This window comes from Hippopotamus amphibius, chromosome 13, assembly GCF_030028045.1.
Source record: "Hippopotamus amphibius kiboko isolate mHipAmp2 chromosome 13, mHipAmp2.hap2, whole genome shotgun sequence".
In the NCBI taxonomy this organism is placed as follows: domain Eukaryota; kingdom Metazoa; phylum Chordata; class Mammalia; order Artiodactyla; family Hippopotamidae; genus Hippopotamus; species Hippopotamus amphibius.
This window is the reverse complement of record NC_080198.1, coordinates 5771793-5779122: the sequence shown is the minus strand read 5'-3', so window position 1 is coordinate 5779122 and position 7330 is coordinate 5771793. Positions and strand designations below refer to the sequence as shown.

At 38.2% G+C, this 7330-nt stretch overlaps 1 pseudogene; it reads right to left on the bottom strand.

Annotated features, from left to right (window-relative positions):
* Nucleotides 1-5125: 5125 nt before the first annotated feature.
* On the bottom strand, nt 5126-6141 carry LOC130834402 (store-operated calcium entry-associated regulatory factor-like; annotated as a pseudogene).
* Nucleotides 6142-7330: the final 1189 nt, after the last annotated feature.

Genomic DNA, 7330 nt, shown 5'->3' with positions numbered 1-7330 from the left:
GCAAATACGAAAAAGGTTACATAGTTGTAAGCAAAACTTAGCTCTTTTACTCTTGAGAAGACTCAGTTTTCTTAAATATTCAAAGACCTGATTAAGACAATATGAAGCACAGGAAATTATTTTGGTGAGACATAAAATCTTTTCTTTCTAGGCAGACTACTCAAAAGGTAAAGAAGAACCTTTCACAATATCTTTCTTATCAAGAGCAAAACAAAACAAAACTTTGAGAAAACCAAGTTCTGATTTTGCGCCAGTATTCTTGTGATATAAGAACTCCCTTTTTACATTGGGATTGCTATATGTACATTATTAAGAAGAAAAAAAATATCAAATTGTACACTTCAAATATATGCAGTTTATTGTATGTCAATAAATAAATACAATAAATAAAAATAAAAACTCCCTTTTTAACTTAAATAAATTCATTCCAATCTTAGCTTGACCATGCATAAAAATCCTTTCCTAAGATTCCTTTTCCACAAACCTTACACAAATTTCCCTTTTTTTAATATCCCTTCAGATTTTTTCCTCTGTTTCTCCTCTTTCTCATCCTGGATCAATCATTTTGCTTTCTTTACCTAATTTTCATAAACACTTGTTTTCTTTCATCCTTATTATTTCTAAGTAGTTTTAATTACATATTTTATTAGAATTCTTAACCCTTAGAACCTTTAATTTCTAGTGAAAACTAAGAAGTTAGCAATTGTAGATTGTCTCTTATACTGGCATTCTTTAGATTGGCAAATGTATGCACACATGAATAACCTCTAGAAGCATATACTTTCTCACAGTACAATTTTTTAAAATGTAGAAGAAGGCATGTTTACTGGTAGACCCAAATAGCTTTAGTTCCTCTGATAAAAAGCTTAAAGTGGGTAACCCTATATTCAGTTATTTATGTTTTGGTATTTGGAAATGATCTAGAAATTCAATGAATTTCCTACATTTAACTTATCAAAACTTTAAAGTTTCAAGTTACAAAAAACATCTGGCAAACTATTTTTTAATAGACACACTTTTACATATATTTATTGCTGAAAGTTCACCTAAAGACTCTTATCTCACTTATATCTGTCTACATCACTTGTTTTTATCAATTATGTTTTAACTATCCACAAAAACTTCTTGAGACGTTGGACAAAGTCTGCTATCATCCCAAGCTATTTTTCTTGCTGACAAATTCTGTAACAAAGACAACACGAGCTTGTTTGACTTTAGTAAACTTAAGTAGAATAAAAGTTTTATCTTTAATGCTGATAATTCTAAAGACAGGCCTGTTTTCATTAAACCAAAAAATTTAAACTAGTTTTATTTACTAAAGATTTATCCTAAATCATGTTAAGTTGAAAAACATTTGGGTTAATTTCTGTATTTTTGAGAGGCTAGAAGCATTTATTTTCCTTTAAGAAATTAAATAAAGCTTTTTTTTGTTTATTACAAATTAATCTTAGCAATGCCACTCAAAGGTAGAGAAATATCACACATCTATAACATACATTCATAGACATACATAAACATTTAGACAAATGCAAGCAGAGATCTTATAGCTTTTTTTAAAACATTTTTAGGCACGAAATGGGTATCAAAATGCAAAACTCACTAGCTTATAAAAGAACAGTTGGATTCAAACTTTTTCTTCCTTCTTCTTTTTTTTTTTGGCAGTTGGAATAAGTTAAGTTAACCTGCTAGGGTAGCTAAAGGTTTTCCTATTAATATTTTTAGAGAAGACACTTAAGATTTGTGTTCATCCTTGGCAAGCAATCTTATGGAAGCTGTGGACTAGATTTTTGGGCAAGGGATCTTCTATGGCAGTTTGTATTTTTAGAAAGCCCCTTTCTCTCTCTCTCTCTTTTTTTTTTTCAGTCTTAGGAATTGGAGATGGTAAAGTTAGATGGACTTTGAATTGTTTCTAGAACCGCATTTCTGGTTTTACAAAAATTTGAAAGCCAAGGACAGTTGTTTTTAATTCCTCAAAGAATGGGTTGTACCTAAATGATATCTAGGGGTTGATCTACCCTTCCAACTGTATTATCTTCAATTTGCTTCTTTATATCAGGGAGAACTAAAATGGAAAATAAATGAGTTCTGTGTTCTGGATATAGGGCCGTTTGTCTTTGGAATGTTTTAGTAAATCTTGCCATAAGGGCTTCAGAAAGTTTTACTTTCCCTCTAGATACATTTAGTTTAAGATAAGAGACCTAAAAAGAGTTCCCATCAGGCTCTGAATGTTAGCTTCCAACTTCTGACAATAGAGCTACATTAAACATCCTTTCAAATATCTTGTCAGGCTTCATCTGGGACAAACAGTAAATATTTCTGGCAGTATTGAACAACCCCATGGACACAAGAGGCATCCCCAAGGAGGGTGCAAAAGATGATACCCTTCCAAGATCTAGAGCCACTCCCAAAGATAGCCAAAGGAAAGAAGGACTTAGACAATTCCCCAGAGGGCTGGCAATGGACCCTAGCCACAAATGGAGTTCAAACCACATTTCTGGCCATATTTTGAGGCCCCCCAGCTTGGCAATTACCAAGCTAAGCCATCAGGACACAAAACAAGACAAACAAGAAGTTTACAGCTGTCCCTGGGAGAGAAAGGACCAATAACGAATCAGTCTGGATTTAGAAAGGGACAGTGTGAAATTTTATTTTCCTTTCTCCACCGAGCACTACAGGCAGAGATTCAAGAGAGCTGATTTTGTTAAGAATTCTCACCCTTCACTGGCTTCTGCCAGTTTTCCCAGGATCCCATCTGCAGGCTCCAGTATCTACCAGAATTTGGCATGGTTTTCCATTAATTTTAATTTTCATTTCCCTTGGCTATTTAAGGGAATAGCATAGCAATTTACCAGAAAATCTTTCAGAGACCCTTCAACCCTGGGAGGGGCCCATTTGGGAGTCCTCCTTCAATGGTAGATATGGGGGCATTCAAGTTGGTGTGGAAAGATTTGCATAAAACCTTCGAGGAAAATCTTTTTCCACTGTCCCAGTTGATTGCAAATGAGACATTGACCCATGGGCCAGCATTGTGATGATGAACCCCTAGCAGGGTATGATGGAGGAGGCCAGGGTATTATTTTAGGTTTCTGGCCTTGGAGTGATTGCAGCTTGATGGACCTTTGTTTACAATTCTTTCAAAGTCCTTTCAAAGGACTCAGCTATAGTCACAAGTCTGGTCAGGCCAGTGGCCTCCCATCTATTTTCTGCCTTTTATCAAGCAACTAATCTCAAGAGATAATGCACTTACAAACAGGGCAGCTAGAGCAGGTTGGGTGACATCATTTATTGTATGGAGCCCAGAACGCAGTAGGAAGAAGGCTTCCAGATGGGCTTTAAAATCTGCTACAGGTTTATCTTCCTTTTGTTTGCATGTTTGAATAACAGACCAATCAGTGCAGGCAGGGAAGTCTCTAGAAATAGCTTTTAAAAAAGATTGGTTGCTATTTTGCAAGCTTTTCCTGATCCATAAGGGGACCATGTCAAAGACAGAGGATCTCAAATATCATCCTTGGAGTCATGCCATCCTGCTTCCCGCATCCATTTTGGGACATCACCAGGTCCTACCAGCAAGTACACAAGCTGATAAAGACCTGGCAGCCTGGAGTCATAGGCCTCAATAAGGACTCTACATTTTCCAGAAAACTTTTGGGGATCCTCCCTGGGTTTAGAAAATTCTTTAATCCTTAGCTCGGTCCTTGACCAAGAGGTGAAGAGGATCACCTGCCACAGGTGGTCTTATTTTATTTTTCTGTCATTTTAATGTAAGATTGAACAGACTGCTATAACAACACTTGAGGTTCCACAGAGAACTGCATGATTTTGCTATTAGAAGACATTTGTTGAAGCATTTGAACTTTACCGCTTTAAAAAAATGAATATGGCCCATCAACAACAGATGAATGAATAAAGAAGATGTAGTATATCTCTACTACTCAGCCGTAAACAAGAATGAAATTTTGCCATTTGCAACAATGTGGATGGACCTAGAGACTATTATGCTTAGTGAAATAAGTCAGACAAATACTGTATGTTACCACGTATATTTGGAATCTACAAAATAAAACAAATGAATGAATATAACAACACAATTTCACAGATACAGAGAACAAGCTAGTGGTTACCAGTGGGAAGAGGGAAGTGGGGAGGGACAAAATAGGGGTCGGAGATTAAGAGACAAAAAATCCTACGTATAAGATAAATAAGCTAGGGAATTCCCCGGCGGTCCAGTGGTTAGGACTCTGTGCTTTCACCCACGAGTGCCCAGGTTCACTCCCTAGTCGGGGAACTAAGATCCCACACGCCATGCAGCGTGGCCATAGATAGATAGATAGATAAATGAATAAATAAACTCAAAGGATATATTGCACAGCACTGGAAATATGGCCAATAATTCATAATAACTTGAAATGGAGTATAATATATAGAAATATTGAATCACTATGTTGTATACCTAAAACTAATATAGTAAATCAGCTATATTTCAATTTTTTTTAATGAACTGGAGGTTTCATGCAATTTTTTCAGCACACAAACATTCACAACAACCTTCTAGATACTTATTTTATACCTTTTCCAAAAAAGGTAATTTTCATTTACTAGAACCTCACCCACTGCTGAAGAATTAAAAGCTCCTACACTCAAAAGTGATCAAAACACACAGATACATATAATTAGTAGTCCAAAGCTTGGTTTCAATGTTTGAAGAACAGTAAATACCCAGTAATAAATACCAAACAGATTATCATTGTTTCTATGAGGTAATGACTCATAAACTAAAACCACCTATGTCTGAAATTTCCTGTACTCAGTGTCTATTGGTATAAAGCCTTCATTTTGAGTGCTTCTTATGGCATCAAAAGTTTTATAAATTAAACAATACATTTTTAGCATTCCACAGTAATCACCACTTTCAAAAACTCTATACATCTGCATGTTACACAAACATACAATTCTCTACAGAAGCATTTTGTCATATATCACCTCTTAGCCTCAGATAATACAAAAATCTATACAGAACAAAACACCACAGAACTTTGCATATTCTCTTTCTCCAGTTGTTAGCACGTAGCACTTTTTCAAAGAGATAGTGATGAAAAATCAGAAATTTTGCATCCATTGTTTGACTTCAACTTTTTACTTTCTTATCATTTCTAGTATCACCATATCCTGATGCTGTCCTGGATCATCTCTCTGAGCTTGAATATGTCAAAGAACTGCCTGTGCCTCCAAGAAGTGGTAAGCAGGGCTCTTCCACATGCTGGAGTGTGAGGGAGGGTGAGATGGGTGTTACCATGAGCCGGAGAAGGGTGTTGCTGTTCTATTGCTGCCAAATATTCTAAGATTCCTCCAGTTCCCAGACCAGTCCAGAACCCTGGTCCTGAGTGTTCATTTCCTTGCTCTCCTGTGCAGGCACTGCCGAAACCAGAAGTTTCACCATGTTGACCTGTGAACTCAGACTTGAAGCCTGCAGGAGAGGTCCTGCTGAGTTGGTGAATCTCTGATAATGATGGGAATACGGAGGGCACTCAGAATATGGTGGATGGGAACCTTGACCATCACTAAGGAACAATTTACAAACTCTGAAGGCACTAGCAAGCAGCACCACGGTGGTAATCTCTCCACTGATGCCACACGAATCTGGGGGGTACAACTTATTATAATAGTCAGTGAAAGAGTTAAAGCCATGGTTTTCCCTAGGTGATCTCAATTTCTTCAGGCCAAGTTCCATGTAATCTAAGTTATACTCCAAGCTACAGGAGCCTCTTAGGATATAACAGTCTTCAGAGGATTCATAGCTTTGACAGCTTGGCACAGTTTTTCCAAATTTGCACTCAATATCTAAACTGGTCTTACATTCCCACTGTACCTTGTAACAATCCCACCCTTGGTCCTGACACTGCATGAATTTGGGGGTATAAGCATCACATCCAGGTATGCCTCCAACACATGTCACTGTGTGATTGGAGTCAACCCACAGGAAGTGGTACAGTGGTCCTAGTGGAGGGTAAGAGCTTTTACATCCCACAACAATATTCTGTCTAAATCGTTCCAGCCCCAGACAGGGCCCACAATCCGCGGAAGTGAAGGCAGGCTGAGGAGAGGGCAGCGTCCGGCCACTTCCGGCCTGCCAGGCTTGGCCATGGTGCTCAGTGAAGATGGCACATAAAAGGGGATGGCGGGGAGTGGTATAAGTTACGTCAGGCTCATAGTATTTTGTCTTATGTGCATCTTATATCTTTAATTTTTCATTAGCCTTTGGTGATGACTCTTGTAATGAAGCTATTTTGGAGTTTTGAAGCCCTCTGGAGGCTTCTGCATGACAATTGAATTAGGGAACCTATTCTGTTTGTTTGATTTGGGAGCCCGTGCTTGCTTGCTTTTTTTTTTTCCCAAGAACTTTTATTGAGATACAATTGGCATGCAATAAACTGCATATATTTAAAGTATACAATTTGATGGGGTTTTTTTCTCATTAGTAATATATATATGGCAACCCCAATCTCTCAGTTCATCCCACCCCCCCCGCTTCCCCACTTGGTGTCCATATGTTTGTTCTCCACATCTGTGTCTCTATTTCTGCCTTGCAAACCGGTTGATCTGTACCATTTTTCTAGATTCCTCATATATGTGTAGTATATGATATTTGTTTTTCTCTTTGCTTCACTCTGTATGACAGTCTTTAGGGGCAGCCCTTGCTTTCAAGTGCATTTCTTAATTGATCTTGTCTTGGAACGTTCCTCATAAAGGCCATTATAATTCTAAGTTGTCTTAGTAAGATTCTGCCATTTTTGTACATATCCACAGCTCCTGGGACCACAGTTCTTAGACATAAACAAGCACTTGGTGTGCCAGAAGGTGTGCTTGGTTCTTGGAAACCTCAGGATCCCATTTCTTCAGCTAAGCCTTGGGTCTCTTAGAGCCAAATTAATACCTAAGAAGCATGTGCTGCTGGGTTGGGGACTGTGTGGTGTTTTACAGCGTACCTCTCTGCATGGACGTTTTCTTGAAGATGTTGAGTGACCTAGTGTCAATCTAACCCATTCTGTGATCAATTTATTCTAAGACAGGAGTCTTGGAATTAGATGATGAGTGCCCTAACAGCTTTGAAGTACTCAATCTATGTCCAGCAGTGTTGCAGCTTTTGGCTCCTGAGATTCCCATTAGAAATAGCCTTTCCCTTCCATGCACGTTAACACACCAGCAGTAACCAGGGAGTTGTTACTGTGGACTGCCCAAGAGAAGGCCTTGTGTGTACCACCAGCAATTCCAGTGTGGAACTGGGAACTGGGGAAAGTACTGAATCAGCACATCCCCAACAAATGTTTCCCAG